This window comes from Peromyscus maniculatus, chromosome 17 (genome assembly GCF_049852395.1).
Source record: "Peromyscus maniculatus bairdii isolate BWxNUB_F1_BW_parent chromosome 17, HU_Pman_BW_mat_3.1, whole genome shotgun sequence".
Taxonomy (NCBI): Eukaryota; Metazoa; Chordata; class Mammalia; order Rodentia; family Cricetidae; genus Peromyscus; species Peromyscus maniculatus.
The window spans coordinates 20,431,433-20,450,681 of record NC_134868.1 but is presented as its reverse complement, the minus strand read 5'-3'; positions in this window follow the sequence as shown (position 1 = coordinate 20,450,681).

Sequence of the window (19,249 nt, the reverse complement as noted above, 5' to 3'; positions counted from 1 at the left end):
CCTCGTTGTGCATGTATTTTGCTTCTGTTTATAACTATAACTCATGCCCATCTTCCAAAGATGGACACAGAGGTAGAAATAGGGTCTTGTATCTCTTACCTACTTTTCCTGATGTGTCCCCATGGATGAACCTGCTTCTTCTGTTCTCCACTATTATTTAATCCATTTTCCAGGCCTATTGAGGAACAGCAGCCCATTCTGGCTTGTGAGGCAAGCCAGGACTCAGGTTTTGTCCTTAACAACTCTGATAACAGTTATTAAGAGACACATTAAGCCCAATGTACACTAATGACAATATCTAATCACTAAAAAATTGTTTGAATACATAAAGATGAATAAGACAAACTGTTTCCCATACTATGTTTTAGATTAGGAAGTTTAATATTTTTTGATTGTCAGATGTCCAACAAAAAGAATCTGAGAAAAGGGGAGATTATCTTTTTAACATTTCATAGTTTTAATTAATAACTTATATCATGTGGCTGTACATACTTAGTTCTGTTTTTTATTGGTTTTTGTAAAATCACAGGGTTATGAGTTCTTCACAGACTATGCCCTTAAAATATAAAGGGCACTTTCTTTCATTCTTTCCATCCATAATTCTCAAAAAAATGTTCCCAATAACCTCTATATTAAAAGGTTCTGGTATGTCATAAATCATAAATACTGCAGGCAAGGGGAAAGGAAAAAGACATCAGAACAAATTTTTCATGTGAGCATTGTGTTTGAAAGCATGAGAAAGGAGGCAAGTATGGGGCATGCCCAGGTATGTGTATGTGTATACACCAGTGTTTTGACCTGTCAATCAAATGCATCCCCATGAATCATTGGATCCATTTTTAAAGCAGTTTTACTTGATGCATTATAGAAAACTGATTTTCTAATACTTGAAGAGTTCTAGCAGTTGACATGAATGTATATTTGCTAAGTCTCTCCAGCTAAAGGTGATCTTATCTACAATGTAGTTTTTCTTGCTGCCCTTGAAAGTCTTTGTTATACTCAAATGTACAGTTGTAGTATTTAGAGCTCAACTTCACACATTTTTCAAAACCAGACCATTTTTTTACTAGCTTTAGATTAGTTCTGTTGGTAGTTTCTCATACTTTTAGAATTTTAATGTTTTCTGTTTTATCTGAGGTTTATGTTTACTTTCCCTGACACTTCCTCTTGTGCATGAGAAGATGATATTACAATGTATACACCAAGCAGGAAGTGCACACACACACACACACACACACACACACACACACACACACACACACACACACAATCATCTGCTGCTGTGGGATGTTCTGTATGTCCTGTGGGAGCCCTTCTTGGGTTCTTTGTGGCGTTACCCAGCAGGTCCGCATAGAGGATGATTAGGACCATGGGCCTGAGTGCAGGTGTCTGAGATGGTCTGCACTTGGCTGTGCTGGGGGATGGTCTGTATGTCAAGTTGTTCTGATTGATCAATAAATAAAACCTGATCGGCTGTGGCTAGGCAGGAAGGATAGGCGGGACTAACAGAGAGGAGAAATAAAAGGACAGGAAGGCAGAAGGACTGACTGCAGCCGCCGCCATGACAAGCAGCATGTGAAGATGCCGGTAAGCCACCAGCCACGTGGCAAGGTATAGATTTATGGAAATGGACTAATTTAAGCTATAAGCACACAGTTAGCAAGAAGCCTGCCACGGCCATACAGTTTGTAAGCAATATAAGTCTCTGTGTTTACTTGGTTGGGTCTGAGCGGCTGTGGGACTGGCGGGTGACAGAGATTTGTCCTGACTGTGGGCAAGGCAGGAAAACTCTAGCAACAATCTGCTCCATGAAAAAAGCTGTTTTAGTGGAGAAGGAAGAGAAATACCACTAATCCTCCAAGTCTTGTTTCTCTTCCGGTTCTACATATAGCTGGGCTCTATGTTCTGACATGCTTACAGTTACATGGGGTCTTCAGTAAAGAGAACGTAGCAGATACAGTGCCACATAGGGCAATCCAGATCTTCTTTGTCTTCTATTCCTTTCTTTGTTGATGACACCAGGACCTAAGAGCCACTAGGTAAAGATGTCTGATTCCTTTAATGCATGGAGCAGAAAGCACTGATATCTACTGTCCCCTGAGTCAAAGATGAGAATGTCTGCAGGAAACACACTCATACTCAGCAAGCCATTGGTTGGGGTTGGTTATTTCAACAGTTTACATAATTCTGTGCAGCTTTTTCCCCTGGACTAAGCATTCCATTCTGGATGGGAGGCTCATGAGACTCAGAAGACCTAGCAGGTTTATGAGGCTTCTCCTTTACATAGGGTTATAGAAGTGGTAACAGCTAGGAAAAATAAAAAGAGTCACCTCTGTGTTTCAACTGCCTGCAAGTTGTTCAGGGAACTCCAATGATACAACTGTTGAGAGCATCACCCATCCCAGAATGGGCTTTTTGAAGACGGAGTATCTATGCTCACCTGTGCTCTGGTCAGAAACCCAAATAAACTCATTGGTTATTAACAAAGCAATATTTGAATGGAATTCTTTCTTTGGTCTGTTGTTTCTCTCTGTGTCTGGTATGAAAAATGTTTTAGTGCCTCTCCCAGAGATAGACATACAACAATAATTCACTGTGACTAGCAGAATTTCTGAGGACCAATGAGATAAGATGCCATATATATTGGGTTTTTTTCATATTTCAATAAGCCCACTTTCCTGTAGAAGTTGCTTAGATGACTGATACTATTATTTTTAAACAAGCAACAGTTCAGGAAGGAAAATGAGGTCACAGGACAGGGACTGCTCCAGATACTCTTAGCTTTAAAAAGTTACACAGGATGAAGAGGTTAATGCTGAACAATACCTCAGAAAACATCCAGCTTTGCCTGGTTTATTAACAAAACTGACATGTTTGTTCTCTGGATTTAAATGAATGGCAAGCCCATTGATGGGCATGACAGTTTTGATCTTTTGAGTTAGAACCAGAGTGTAGTCCAAGATGGCATGGTTTGTCCTCCCAGAGGGCCTCAGAAATTCCTAAAGAAAGTTTGCAATTTTTACTTTCCTGGTTGGTTTCGTGGAAGTCAAGAAAAAAAACAAAAACAAAACTGGACAATGGAAAAAGGAGGGAGGGAAGGGGCGTAGGAATTGAAGGAGGAAGATGGAAAATGCAGTAAGAATTATAAACGTTGTCAAATGTTCTTGGTTTTTATTTGGTTGCTTTTAGTTTTTCCCATCCTCTGCTTTCAAAGACACCCAAATTACTGAATGTGCTGCAAATCTTTATTTTATTTAACATTTATTTCTGTTGTGTCGAATGTGTGGGAGGTCAGAAGAAAACTTGCAAAAGTTGGCTCCCTGCTTCCCCCACACAGGTCCTAGTGGTCAAACATAGGTGAACAGCCTTGATGACCAGCGCCCTTACCTGCTAGGTCATTTGACAGTTCATACTTCCAATATTTCAATCTCAGTGTCTAGAACTGTAAGTGCTCTATGTTCTAAGTGTCCTGAGGATGGTGGAGAGAATTCAGAAGCCTAAGAGTTCCAGACTGGTTTCCATTATCAATGAGTAACTTCAACCACTGGCAAATATAATTACAGAAGTATTCGTTTTTTGTGCATGCCAACAAGAAGAACCAGGTTAGGACTGATATTGGAAAATGTTGGTACATAAGTAAAGGTACATTAGAACCTTGGGTACCAGGAGAATATCATCGAAATATGAGGGGGAAAAAAGCTAGAATTGGCATTTGTTTCCTTAACATTACAGAGTCTACAAAAGAAAAACTCACAGCTTTTGAACAGTTCATGGATCTCAGTTCTGAAAGCAGCGACTTATCAAGAAAACTACATTACTATTCACAATTGCTACAAATGCCCACACTCAACGTGTCTGTTAATGCAGGGGTTGCCAAGCTATGTCTAGTTCATTAGCTGTTCCTGTCAGTGAAGTTTTATTTGAACATACACCTACCTGCTTATTTATTATTTATCAATAGCAAAATTCTAACGACTACAGCAACAATAATGCTTAGGGCAGAAACTGCATGGCCTGCAAAGTCGAAAATGTTTACTCTTTGACCTTTTATGAAAGAAATCTGTCAGCTCCTGCTTCCACTGGATGGGACCTAAGTTCTTCTTTTTTAAAGAAACACAATTCTTTATTGATTCTTTGGGAACTCCACATCAGGCACCGCAATCCCATTCTCCTCCCAGTCCCTCCATATCCACCCCTTACCCCTACAGCATGCCCTCCAAAGAATGCTTGAAAAAAAAAAAGAAACCACCTCACTCCATCTTTTCCAACACCTCTTCATTCATCATAGTGGCATTGGGTGCTGCAGTGTGTCTTATACTATGCCATTTTGTCCGATCAGCCCCACCTGAAAAATATTGCAATGAGTCATTGGTCTGGTTCAAGACATCTGGCACACCATCATGACTGGACCCTCACCCAAACTACTCTCAGATGTCTTGCTGTTGCCCCAAGTCATGGAGATCCTGCGGTTATTGTTCCATAGGACCAGTCCTTTCACGCACTCAAGCAGGCCATAGATGCGGTGGATGTTAGCGTGGGCCAACCCAATGCCCAGCATGTAGGTCTGGGTGCTAGATGAGCAGGTCTGCCTAGTGGTTGGGACTGCCCTCAGGCGAGAGGCAAAGTCAGCTCTCCTATGACCATGCCATCAGGGCCAGCTCTCCTACACCCATGGTGAGGAGTCGGGCCATCTCCCCGAAAAGCAGGGAGAGCAGATTACCCTTGGAGGGTGGGCAAGGACAGCTCTCTGGCTGCAGTCTCCAGTGAGGGGCAAGGCCAGCTATCCTAGGGCCAGTGAGGGGCAGGGCCAGCTCCACAAGGCCCTAGAATTTCAACAGACATTGTTCCTATTACCCTCTGCGGTAACAAAGGCCATGGCCATCATCACAGACAGATTCCAGCTGCAGCAGGAACACAGACCCAGACATGCCCTCAGCAGCAGCTCAGGCCCACATAGCACCATGTATGGTGATATTTTATTTGTACTGAAATATGATTTTATTTGTATGTTAATAAAGTTGCCTGGGGGTCAGAGCAAATAGCAAGCCATAGCAGAAGCTGGGTGGTGGTGGTGCACGCCTTTAATCCCAGCGCTTGGGAGGCAGAACTAGGTGGATCTCTGTGTGTTCAAGGATACAGCCAGCATGGAGACACACGCCTTTAATCTCAATACCAACATAAAGGACCTGGAGGTCTGTATAGATGGGCAGTGACAAGGAGGTCATGTGGTTGGGTTTACAATCAATGAGAAGGCAGAACAGAAAGTCTATAAGATGACAGAGACACAGGAAGGAGGTCTCTTGCGGAGGGAAGGACAGAAGCGGCAGTGAAGGGTAAGGTTTTTAGCACTTCGCTATCACTTTGACCTCTTGGACTTTCATCTCTGCATTGGCTCTGTGTTTCTTATTTAACAAGATGGTTACATCTACAACCATGGAATCTAAATTCTTAATTTCAATTTAATTGTATATCTGTAAGTCTTTAGTCTCTATAACAGATTAAAATAGAGATAATTTTTTTTTAAGATTCACCTTTTTTTAAGATAAGCTAATAATAACAAATACTGTGAGTACAAATAGGTTGAATAAAGATCAGCAAATTTGGGGTTGAGATTATGAAAAAGTGAAGAACTAAAAATAAAAAAAAATCAGCAGTATAAACATTTATAATGGTGAGCAATTGCTCTCCGCTGAACTGAATGTTTTATGTGTATTTATTAACATTATTTTATGTGTATTTATTAACATTCCTATTGCTGCAATACAATGCCAAGACCAAAATCAAGTTGGGAAAGAAGGGGTTTATTATACCTCATAGTTTAAAAGCCCAGCCCAGAAAAGCCAGGGAAGGAACTCTGGGCAGGCACCTGGAGCTCTGAAGGAGCTGATGCAGAGGCCATGGAGGGGTGCTGCTTCCTGGCTTGCTCCAAGGAGTTTGCACAGCCTGCTTTCTTCTAGAACCCAGGACCACCAGCCCAGGGGTGGCACCACCTCCAGTGGGTTGGACCTGTCCACATCTTCATCATCAATTGAGAAAATACATGAGGCCTGCCCATGGGTGGGATCACTTTCTCAATTAGGGTTCCCCCTTCTGACATGACTCTTACTTCTGTCAAGCTGACATAAAACTAGTCAGCACAACTCATTTGTTAAACCTCAGCTTTAGTACATTGTAGGAAATAATAACAAGGCGAGTTTTTATTAGTAAATAAGGGTCATTGCTTGTTAGTGTCTGCTGCTGCGGTGGCAGCCTGCCTCTGCCACCAAAGCAGTCATACCATCACCTCTCTCCAGGTGCCTTCCCACTATCAGTTACGAGACATGTGCCCCCTTAAAAATGCCCACCAGGCACAGCAAGCTCTTTCTGTCTCTGTCTCCTCTTGTCGCTTGTCTCTTGTCTTTCCTGCCTCTTCCTGTCCCTACTCTGACACGGCCTTTCCCTCTTTCCCTCCCCAATAAACCTCTTGCACTAACTCTGTCGTGTGTGGCGTGTTTGTTTAGTGGCATACCTTGGCAGGACCCGCTGGAAGGTACCCACTTTACGTGGTATCATTACATTATTAACACACAGTACTTTGAAAATACTGCACCATTAATCCCATTAGATAAATGGACCAATTTTTATATTTATTTCTGCTCATTCCTCATTTTTTTTCTGTTATTTTGTTTTGGTTGTGGTTTTTTCTTAACTACCAACTCTTTCAATTAGAATGGACTTAAATTCCATAATGTCTTAGAAAGCAGGGCTTGAGTGTTAGACTAATATTTGTGTATTGCAGTTCATCCAGGATGAGGTATAGAAAAGAAATTCAATTGACTGCATGGGTGGCATAATTAGTGAATGGTGCAAATAATAAAAGAAAATATTTTACATGTTGATCATAACCTTAACAGATTTGATAAAACCCTGTTTTAACTTTACTGGTTTGGAGATATAATCCTATAGAAAAAGTGCTAATAATAGCTTGCATTCAAAGTTGTCAGTTTGGCTATATTGGGATATTTTAGTCGTCTGAATTTTACATTGTTTAGATGAACATGCATTCTACTGACTTCTCAGCTCCTCATCCAGATATATGCCTACATGCTTATTTTTAATATATTTGTGTCTCACTTTTGATGGTGTTCCCTTCAAACTAATGAACTGAGTTTAGAAGATCATTAGCCAAGCAAATACAAAACAGGATAATTAGATCACTTACTCTTTTATACACATTTTAATAAACAAATATCTCAATTTAAAAAAAAAAGAAAGCAGCATGGCTGATCAATTTATAAGAGCAGACACTTCTTCCTTCCATATTGTCAAAATCATACTCGATAAGAGAGCACTGTAATATAATCAGTGGTAGCATTTGAATTCCTTTTAGAAAAAGGGGGCCTAAGGTTATCTCAATCTGTTTTAATTAGATTTTATACTTTCGAGGGTGGTGAGAGGAGATGACTCATATCAATGAGAAAGGGAGAAATGAGTGCCCCTAGCAACTATTCCATGTTGTGCTATATGTAACAGATTCTATTTTTTTTTTTCACTTAAAAAAGAGGGCACTTGCTTTAACACTCACAGATGAACAAGAAAAAAAATGTAAGTGCATCTGGTACTAGAGTTCAAATATTGAGAAAATTAATTTTAGTTAATTCTCAGTAACTGGTGAATCTCTCTCAAAAACCATCTAAAGATCTAAAGATATCCTTTTATTTTAGTTTTGTTGATTTTAATGCCAAAATAAAATAATCAGTTACTTTCTTAATTGTGGTAGTACATAAATACCCTTCAAAAGTCAGGAGCATTTTGATATATACTAAAAGTCCCTTTGAAATAATTGAAAACCATTTTACTTAATTATATATTGCAGAACTGCTGACACATTACAATTCTAAGCTAATTTAATTGAGTTATTGATTTGTAAAGCGTTTTTCTATAAAGAACTGCCATTATTCAAAAAAAAAATAAATTTATGCCTTTAAGGAACTTCTCCTCCCTTTCCTCTCCTGAGATGTTGATGGCTAGGAAAAGCAGAAATGAACTGTCACTACTACTGAGAGCATATTTGTTCAAACAATGTTTTGTTACATCTGATAAAAGGCTGTAGCTGAAGAGATTTTTATTAACTTCAAAAAGTGTCACTTTTTCCTAACAAAGACACCAGAACCACCAATTAGTTCTTCCAAATATAGTCAGCATGCTACGAGGGAGTTCTGAGTATATAAGCAATGGTGATGGTTACCAGTGGGGGAGGTAGTTAGAAAGCCTACCTGAGAATACTTACCAGGCAGGTTTCCCAGACATTGGGGGTTTAGAGTGTGGATAACAAGCCTGACAGGACAGCGGATCATGGTCTATAGATTATTTACTCAGCATGTGATCACGAGCTTTAGCAAAAGAAGGGAGGGGAAAAAAAGGGAAGGAGTTTGAAGTTTAGCTAAAGTTTAGAAGAGAAAGTGGGCCAAAGAGCTCTTCCTGCTGTCAAAAAAAGTAAAGCGTGCTGCAGAAACTGTGCCAAAGGCTTGGAATCTGTGGGGCTCGGTGCAAGATCTGAAGGCCTTTGAACAGCAAATGGCTCTGAGCTTTATTCCACACATTTGCTTCCTCAATGAAAAAGTTGGAGAAAGATTAATATTGAGCATTTCCCCAACAATGTGATGTTTGGGCAAAGTCAGAGCTATCTGGCAAACATGGAAACTGGGGTAGAAAACTGCAATAACCTACACACTGTATTCCCTACAAACGCTGCAGGAGTGAGGAAGCAATGGTGTGAGGAAATATTCGTTTTCCTGATCACACTTTTTTAGGCGAAAGGAGGGGTATGTGTGGCTCGGGGGTGGGGGGGAGTTCATTCTTCTGAAAGCCTTTGTCAGAGGAGAACGAAAAGAAAACATGAAGCACATAGTTGAATCCAATTCATTCAAGTAATTTCTGAGAGAGACCTTGTGAGTTTGGAAGTGTTTAATATGAGACTACCATCAGGTACCTTGCTCCCACTGAATTTCATTTAACCTGGACCTCTCTAATTTGGCTTCACTGACTGGTCAGCAAGGCCCTCTTATCTCTGCCTCCCAAGAACTGAATTACAGGTACATCTCCATATTCAGGTTTTCACATGGGTTCTTTTATTATTATTATTATTATTATTATTTTTTATTATTTTTTTGGGTTGTTTTTTTTTTTTTTTGAGACAGGGTTTCTCTGTGTAGCTTTGCGCCTTTCCTGGGACTCACTTGGTAGCCCAGGCTGGCCTCGAACTCACAGAGATCCGCCTGGCTCTGCCTCCCGAGTGCTGGGATTAAAGGCGTGAGCCACCACCACCCGGCTTCACATGGGTTCTATGCCTCCAAACTCAAGGCCCTTGCTTGCATGGCAAGCACTTTGCCAACTGAAGCATCTCTCCAGCCCCTGGACTTGAAATTTTCAAAGCATTTTAAATTGCATGACCCTCTCAGATATTAAATAGTCACTGTATAGTCTCTTCTTGTTGAGATCTATAGTACCAAGGCTTAAGTATTCCCCAGATGTAGCAAAGTAGAATTTTTTGCATTAAAAGTAATGCAGACATTCGAAATGCTACCAGTTCTTTAACTTTTGTGTATTGAACTTTTCAACCATAGTCCCAGTGCTATATTTTCATAATAGAAAAGCAGGGAACTATTCACTAACTCATGGTGGTGGGGTTATTAAATGTTCATAAGCATATATTTCCCTAGATTCCTTTGATGCTGATATTCTAAAGGTCACATTAATCCTTTAGATGTATCATGCTAGAATTTTCTGCATTCACATCTTACGTTAAAATAAAACAAGACTTAAAAACATAAAGGAACAAGAGGGTAAACAGGTGAACACAGAGAAGTAAAGCTGCAAATTAACCTTATGACTCTTAAGCATTTCTAGTAATCAATGCACTCATTTTTTTGTACCAACTAAACAGAAAATGACTGTCTCATTTTCACCAGCCAAGATTATAACAACATCAAAATGCACCACACATATTCACACAATGATTTACACACACATGCGTGTGCGCACACACACACACACACACACACACACAGGCGATCAGATACAGAAACACAGAGACTGATTTTAAAAGTACCTCTTGCATACTTTATAGATATTAGGATCTGCCTTCTCTAGCATTTATAAGAGGTAAGAAGTATTAAAACCTAAGTTCCACAGAAATGAACATCTAATGTGGCCACACATGCAAACTTTTTACTTAGTAAAACACAAGTAGAATGCTAAGCATAATATTCTCCTTATGTTCTAATATTCTACTATTCATTTAAAATTAACATGCATTGGTTTAATGTGGTGTCTAATTAATTGTTGTTGTTCTAGGTGGTATGGTTATATACCTCATTCCATATCTTGGCATGCAATGCAGCCTTTAATTTTTCAGTTTTACATAACACAGGTTGAAGTTTGTACCTTAACCTTCCCTGTTTTGTATGACTTGCAAGTCTCCTAATTTGTTCTGGTAATATTTGAACAACTAAGCAAGCGTCAAGAAGCCCAAAGATTCATTTAATGTGATTTTCGAAGGATATTAGAAGATATAAATGACTTAAAAAAATGAAGAATGTTAATGACTGGAACAAGTTTGGGACTGTGTTGACATAAATTTGCTAAGAAGAGTTGGGCAGAGGTGGCACATGCCTTTAATCCCAGCACTCAGAAGGCAGAGCCAGGTGGGTCTCTGTGAGTTCAAGACCAGCCTGGTCTACAGAGTGAAATCCAGGACTACACAGAGAAACCTGTCTCAAAAAAAAAAAAAAAAAAGATTGCTAAGATGGTTCACAACTTTAACAACAAATACCCAACTTTACCACATTAGGGACCTGATCCTTTTGTGTTTTCTTCAATAATACAAAAATATTTAAAATTATTATAATCTTTCAGACATGTTTCTCCCCAACTCACTGTGCGTTATTATTTCCTTGTATTTTGTACTAACACTAAGTCACCTTTTTATAATTTAGTTTCCATATTTCTGCCTATCATTTGGTCTTTTTGCTACCTTATCATCCCCATACTCTATTTGATTCAAAAAAAATTTTTCACCAAGTCTTGGGAGCACACTTTCATTTCCAAACCATTTTCTACATGTTCCAAAGGAGTAACAATTTTGATGATTATTCTAGTTTCATATCTACTGCTATAACAAATACCCTGATTCAAAGCAATGTTAGGAGAGAAAGAGTTATTTGGTTTACAATTCCAGGTACAGTCGATCATTGAGGGGAAGCCATGACAGGAACTCAAATCTACTAATTGCATAACATCCACATACATGAGCAGAGAGTATCACATTCTTGTTGCTTTCTAGGTTACTTACGCTTAGCCAGGTTTCTTCATTTGCTTGGTTCAGGACCATCCTCACAGAGAATGATGCCTACCATAGTAGGTTGGGTCTTCCCACATCAATCAACAATCAAGACAGTTCCTCACAGACATGACCACAGACCAAACTGACCTAGGCAATCTTCAGTTGAGGATCTATTCCCTGGTTCTTCTCAGTTGTGGCAAGTTGACATTTAAAACTAACCAGCACACAGGCACACATAGAATAGGCACAAAGAATCAGCACTATATTTACATATATCTATTTTACACATATGTATAATTGTATGTCTATGTTCTGCATAACACAAGGTAAATATAATTGTTACTTAACAGTATTCTTGGTGCCTGGGGGAAGGGGATTTACTTTCATTATCTCTTTTTCCATACTGATACCTGCAGCTACTTTAAATTGAGTTTTATATGGCTGAGAAACAAATTAGGAAGAGCTTCAGCCCTCTACACTATAGAGTGCAATACTAACCATGAAACACTTACTTGTATACTTACAGAAATAAACTTCTATATCGTTTTGAGAATTTTTTAAAAACTTTACTCAATCCTAACAAATTAGTATTTAAAACAGATTAGGAATTTTGGGCAATGTTTACAACTCTGCACTCATTTCCCATGATGCATTTCTATATTTTACTACCCAGTGTCTTTACCTTGCCTTAGCCTCCTACTGAAGAGTATAAGCCCTCTCTCTCTCATTTACTGAACACTGATCAAAGGAAAAGGGCATATAGAACATTTTCCCTGTGCACACAGAATTATAAAACCTGATTACAGCTAACTCTGTTATCTTATATTTCAGTCCTTTAGGAAAAAAGATCAGCATTAGCTACACAGGCTGACTCCATGAACCTGGATCTCATGCTAGGACTACACATAAAGACAATTTGCAAAGAAGTAAGTACTGAAGTCAACCATGGAGATTGTGATATTTACAGTTGCTGTGAGCAAAGGCTAATGAAGAAATTACATCACAGAAAAAAGTCATAAAGGGGAAAGTTCCTAAACCAATAGAAGAATGGTTAGAAAAGTAAGATATGGCTGTCTTGTCTGCCTTTGGTAAAGCAGGAACCCCTTATTGGAAAGATTTTGGTAAAAATAAGGATTTTGTAGTGCATTTATTATTTAAATACCTTATCCATGCTCAATTATGACAAGTTCAGCTAATCTTTTGTCTATGTATATGTATGTGCATGTGTGTATTTGTGTGTTCCTAAGTTCATAAATACAACCTGCTTAAGTCTGTAGAACGTCACTTTTATGTATACGTTTTCGGGAGTAACCATTTACTATAGGGAGGGTTTGAGGGAAGGGGGAAAATGATATAATTGTGTTGTAATAAAAAATATTAAATTATTTTTAAAGCTTTTGGATTTAGGAAAAGCCACTATTTAAAACAAAAATGGGCACATAGTCACCCATGTATAAAACAAGACTGATGTGGAAGAAGTACTAGGTGATTACAAGCAGATCATTATTACCCCAATAAAATGTGTAATCCACAACTACAGAGTAACAATAAGATAGCAATGCAACTTCTTTATTACTAACATAGATCATAAAGTCACGGACAAATAATGAATGAAATGTATGTGTATGTGAGTGCCTATTTGTCTTACCCAACCATTCATTGTCTAAATAATATATATACCTTAAATAAAAATATGTGTAGATAATATTGTGGATTCATATATACAAGCACGCACACACACACACACACACACACACACACACACACACACACACACATACATATACATAGCCTGTTCTGCACTTGTAATGTCAAATTGAGAATCTTAGAAATAATGGCACTTGGCTAGTAGCAATGAGCATATAAACTGGCTAGAATCTAGTTGCTTAAAACTATTCTTAAATAAAAGGAATGAGTGCTCCCTGAGAAATGATGAATTTAAGGCTTGAAGTTAAAAAAAATGTATAAGGGAATTCTGAAACATCTTGTAATGTCAGAGACTATGGAGCGCAAAAAAAATAGAAGCATATGTACACAGGCACATAGAATGCCAATGAAACAGATCAGCCAAAACTGGAGCAAACTGAGAAACAAAATTAAGTCACATAGGATTATTTCCTGGAATACCAAATGCATGAGTTCATACTCATGAAAGTGAGCGAGCAGCATCAAAGAGGGTAGATCTCTAACACAAAATTTCAGAAACACGGAACAACCTCTGCAAAGAAAGAGCACAATGTCCCACTACGTCAGTGAGGACTACACATAATTTCTAAGTAGCATAGCGTGGAAAGTGCTCCTCCAAAAGAACATTAGGTAAAACAAGGTGGGAGAGCGGGGAGCAGCATGTGAGAACTCTGTACTATCATCCCAGATGTCTGTAAATATGAAACCCATTCTAAAATAAAACATTGTTTAAAGTTAGAAGCAGCTTTAGAATGCACTTTAAAAACTATATATTCATCTTAATATTTCACTTTTTCTTCATTAAAATTAAAACTTAGAAATCTTTTCAGAATGCATTTATTCTACTGCCTATCTTATAGTATCAAAGTAACTAAAGTATTATCTCCATTAAACTTGGAATGCAATTTCATAATTCTAATGGTTTTGCCATTTAAAAATATCTTGAGGTAATTTAAAAGTCATTATAAATTACATAGATTAAAAGTTATTTAAAAGGGATTACATTCTTGCTCATATGTTAATCCTTGTTCTATAAATACATGCAGTCTTAGGAAAGCTAATATTATGTCCTTTAAATATGTGGATAAAAGAGTAGGAAGATTTACATTATGCCTAAACTCTGAAGAAATACCAGAGTTTAACATTTGGATAGAATGGTTGTAAATATCAGAAAAAAATGATTAGAATGAAAGTCACAGATTTTTATCATTGTTTACCTAGTTTTGTGTCAAAATCTAATTTCAATAAAATGTAGAATAACCATAAATACCTACATAAAAATGTGCTAATTTGTAATGATGTATCCAGTAACTGTACCACAGTGAGTCATTCTGGCCGTTCTTTGTTTCCAAGAGCAAAGGAAGAAAAATCATCATAGAATGAGGTTTCTGAGGAGTCAACTTCTCTGCTAGTCTTCATAACATTAAATCACTCTGTATATTAGGCACATATACTTTCTTCCTCTGATCATATACTAATTCCCTTTACAAATGTTACCATAGAACTTACTTCCCTGGGTGCTTTATTGATTCTCTATTTCCTCTTTGAAGCACCTGGCTTACTTTACTTGTTGATGTTTTTATCGATTTTCTATTTCCTTTTGGAAATGAGATGAGAGCTTTTAAAGAGGTCATGCTACATGGCAAGAATGAGACGTTGTGTGTGTTTTCCTCGAGAGTTTCACCGTGAAGCCTAACATTTTCCTTTGCGCTGGAAGTATTGACTTATTTTTACACCTTACTCTACATCATTGGGCTGTCTCTCCATTTTCATGCTTAATGTGTTATTTCATAGGTTGATGTTGCAGGAAAAAGTGATTCTTGGATGATTTACATGCACTACTAGGTTAATTTCTGTTACACTAAATTATCCTGGATTGTTTGTGGTTTGAGTGCTAGATACAGAATTCAGAGCTTCCTGCACACCTAGCATGTACCTTCCCTCTGAGCTAATCTCCAGCCCCTATTACATTCCCAAAGCAAATTCCCAGTTACCCTAATCTTCGGAAAGCTGTCTTTATTGTTTCCTTCATTTTATAAATTCATATAAAAATATTGTTTTGGGATCTTTCCACCCATTCATCTCTTCTCACTTCCACTCTTTCAACATTCTCCAAACACCTCTTTTAAATTCATTGCTTCTATAGCCTACTAAATCCAATTAAAGTGGCTTTTTTTTTTTGCATGTGTTTAGGGCTGGCCACTTAGGCTTAGGGACTCATCCCTGAAAAACCACTGGTTCTCTCTCATGATCCGTTGACTGCTTGTAGCTCTTTAGATAACAGTGGGGTCTTTGGGAAATTGTTTTCCTGTCCATGCCAGTATGTTGACCTTTTGTGTGCCCTTTGTAGGTCTTGTGCAGTCAGCCATATAGTGGAGAGTTCATGGGAGCAACAGCCTTGTCCTGTCCAAAAGATACCGTCATACAACGGTCATACTGCTCAGGCTCTTAGGATCTGTTGTCTCCAAGCCTTAGATGTTGGAGCTGGGCTGCGAATGTCTTGTTTGGGGCTAACTACCTGTTCTCTGCCATTTGACCAGTTGTGGATCTCTGTAATCACCTCTTTCTGTTACAAAAAGGAGCATCTTTGCTGTATGAGAGCTGCATTTATATCTGGGCATAAAAATGAGTGATTAAAAGGCAGTTTGAAAGTATATTAGTTTAGTGATACAGTATTAGTAGGCTTTCCCCTGGTGCTTATAACCTTCCCAGCCCCTGGATATAGTTACAGTATCAGGTATCAGCTCCCTCCAACTGAATGGACTTTAGGTCCAATTAGACAACTGTTGGATAACCCCAAAAAAGAAGTGCCTCTGTTAAATAATGGAAGATATTCTGTTAGTCGAGTTGTTGTTTTGGTTCTCAGGCTTTACCATGGGTTAGGATTGTTGACAGCTTTTGCCCTCGGCACCTTGGATAGCAGCTTCTAATACTATAAAATCTAGCCTTCGGGCAGGAGCCTTCCACGTCAGTATCATCCTGAGTTCTCCAAATCCTGTGTCTCATGAATTTGGTGTCCTCTATTACAAAGTCCTACTTTCATATTCTGTCCATCATCCAAGGGTAATAGACTATGCTGGGTGGAGGGGTGTTGTTGAACACCCCAGACCAACAGCTCAATACAGGGTATCCCTTCCCTGTCACCGGAGTTTTTATTAACTAGTCTATGAGTTCTGGTGGGAAAATGATCCTACTGTGGGTTAACTACATTAAAGCTGTGTGTGTGTGTGTGTGTGTGTGTGTGTGTGTGTGTGTGTGTGTGTGTCCTTGTGTGCCTATGGAGTGTGCTAGATATCTTCCCCAGTCACTCTTCAACTTAGTTCTCGAAACAGGTCTCTCACTGAACCTCGCCTAGCTGTTGGTTCTGACAAACTGGACAACAACACCCAGGGTCCTGTTTTCTCGACATCCTCGTCACAAAGATTGCCTGTGGGCACTGCCACACTCAGCTTTTTACCTGCATGCAGGGAATCTGAGCTCAAGGTTCCATGCTTGTGCAGCAACCACACTGGACACTTAGCCAGCTCCGCAACCCCTGGGCCTGTTTCTTTCCATTCTCTTCAGTCTGATCACTAGAAACATCAGAATTACCTACATGATATATATTATATTTCTATTGTGCTGAATTGTTTGGGAGTCTCTAACTGGTCTAGGCTTATAGAATATAATATGCCTGGAATGTCTTACCTTAGATCCGCATAGAAATGCTTTCTTCAACTTAAAACTGAGGGCTGTGTCCTTGGATTTCTTGAGGTGTGATGTAGAAAAATGTTAATCCTAAAATAAACTGTTATGGCATTTGCTATTCAGCATCATTAGAAAGGGCTGTGTCCCAGCAAACTTGACTTCCATAGGGATTTTGACCAAGGAAGAGATAGGGTTATATGAGTAGGCTACACTAAACTTACCAGAGAAGAGGCTCTGCCATGAGATCTGCCCACCTCTATACTTGAAATATAGATATCTGTTGTTTCTCCTTCTATTTTCTCACTTCTTATATTATTGATATAACACAGAAACCCCAAGTCCAAATTTCCTATCAGTAAATGAAAACAGAATGTTTAATTATCAAATTAAATGAATAGCATGAACATCAATAGCACACTTTGCAAGTATGTGTGACTAACTGTTGTCTGTGATATTGCACACTTACCAAAACATGTGTGAGCCTGGGCTGCACCACAGGAAAGTTGATTTCTTCCAGAAAGAACTCTGTACCATGCACATCTGCCAAATAAGAAATGAGACTTCTATGTCTCAGGAGAATATTCAAAACCCCAAACTCCAAATAGAGACCTGTTTTGTCAGCTTTTCAGCAGGTGGCAAAAACAATAGATATCAACATCCAGACATTTAGAAATGGGATGAGAGAACAAGAGCGTCATTCAGAAGAGGTAGCTGTGACCTAGCAGCAGATGGCCAGTTAGCCTGGGGATAGAACAGCAGGAAAGGAACAATTGGAAGCCAGCAGAGGGAAAAATACAGCAGGGGGCTTTATTTGTTGGTTCTCCTACACGGGGTGGGGAGATGTAGATTTGTTCATCAAGTAGGATGGAAGATTTCAAGCTATGCACAACAAAAGTCATGGGACAGCAAAAGGAGTCTCACGATGAGAAATTAAAGCATGCATAATCATAATAATAAAGGAAAGTTCACTGGTTCTCAATATTGTATGTCTGTTAGTAGTTTCTGAAATCTAAATTAAATCTCAAATTTCTTGCCACTAAAGGGACAAATGAGGTGGCTGCAGCTGCCTGAAATTAATATCAACATTTGCTAAGGAAGTCAAGACCAAAAACCAGGGCACATCTTAAAGAGGGTATGACTCTAAAAATTATGTTTTCTACCACATCGTTTTCCTTTCATAGCACAATCCAATGCTTAGGTGTTATGCAACAATAGGATGGAATTGCATGGAATCTTGCTGTCCTGAAGGATTTTATGACTTTAAAATGACAAAAATAATGTATGTCTCATTCCAATGATGAAATATGTCATCTTTTCCTCTGATTCCTTCTAATTACAAAGCCAGCCAAGCTGCTGATACTAATCTAGTGTCTTACACACTATGTTATGTGGTATTTTATTTGTACTGAAATGTGATTTTAATTGTATGTTAATAAATAAAGTTGCCCGGGGGTCAGAGCTATTAGAGCCATAGCAAGAGCGTGGCGGTGGTGGCGCACACCTTTAACCCCAGCACTTGGTAGGCTGTGTGTTCAAGGATACAGCCAGCATTGGAGACATACGCCTTTAAGACCTGGAGGGCGGTACTTACAGGCAGTGATGAGGCAGTCATGTGTTTGGGTTTACAACCAATGAGAAGGCAGAACAGAAAGACTATATTAAAGACAAACACACAGGAAGTAGCTCTCTTTCAGAGAAGTAGGAGCACCGCAGGAGGAAGGGTAAGATTTTAGCTCTGAGCTCTGACCTCTTGGCTTTCTCTTTTACATTGGTTCTGTGTTTCTTATTTAATAAGATGGTTGGTTACATCTACACTGTGTACTTGATTAACATGATTCTTTGAGGGGTTTTTTCCCTCTACTGATTATCTGTTTTACAACTATAGGTTAATTCTCCCAAAAGAGTCATGTGATGTGACTGACGCAACATTACAATAGGTGTCTCTGTTGGCAGTCTTCTGGTTGACTCATCAATCTAAGAAACCCAGAGCAAATAGCATAAAGAGAGTTCACAGCACCAGATTATAAAAAAAAAATGTGTTGTAGAATCTTGATAATAACAAGTAAAAAATAAACATATAATCACCTCTATTTTTTCACAAAGGTAAAGTTAAATTTTATTTTTCATACATGATAGTGTTCCAAGATCAGCAGCGAAAAGGTAAATAGTTTGGCTTTTGGCTACTAGATGAGTATATAGCCCTGCTTCATCAGAAAAATCTTATCCTCAAGGAATTTAAGCATCCCCAAGTAGGAAGATTTTATTAATGGTTCCCTAAACTTTTATCTCCTTCAAGAATAAGCCTTTAAAATGTATTTTCTTTTAATGTGAGTTCAGTTTGAAAGACAATACCTAGACCTAAGAAAAGTCACTCAATATCTTATCTATGCATTAATCATCCAATGTTCATTATTTCTGAACATTAGTTTTCCTTAGTGAAAATAACAGTGGCAGAAAGACTATAAATTGGGCTGGTGATATGGCTCAGTGGTAGAGACTTGACTAGCATATGTGAGGCCCCAGGTTGAGCCTCAATACCATAAAATTAATTAA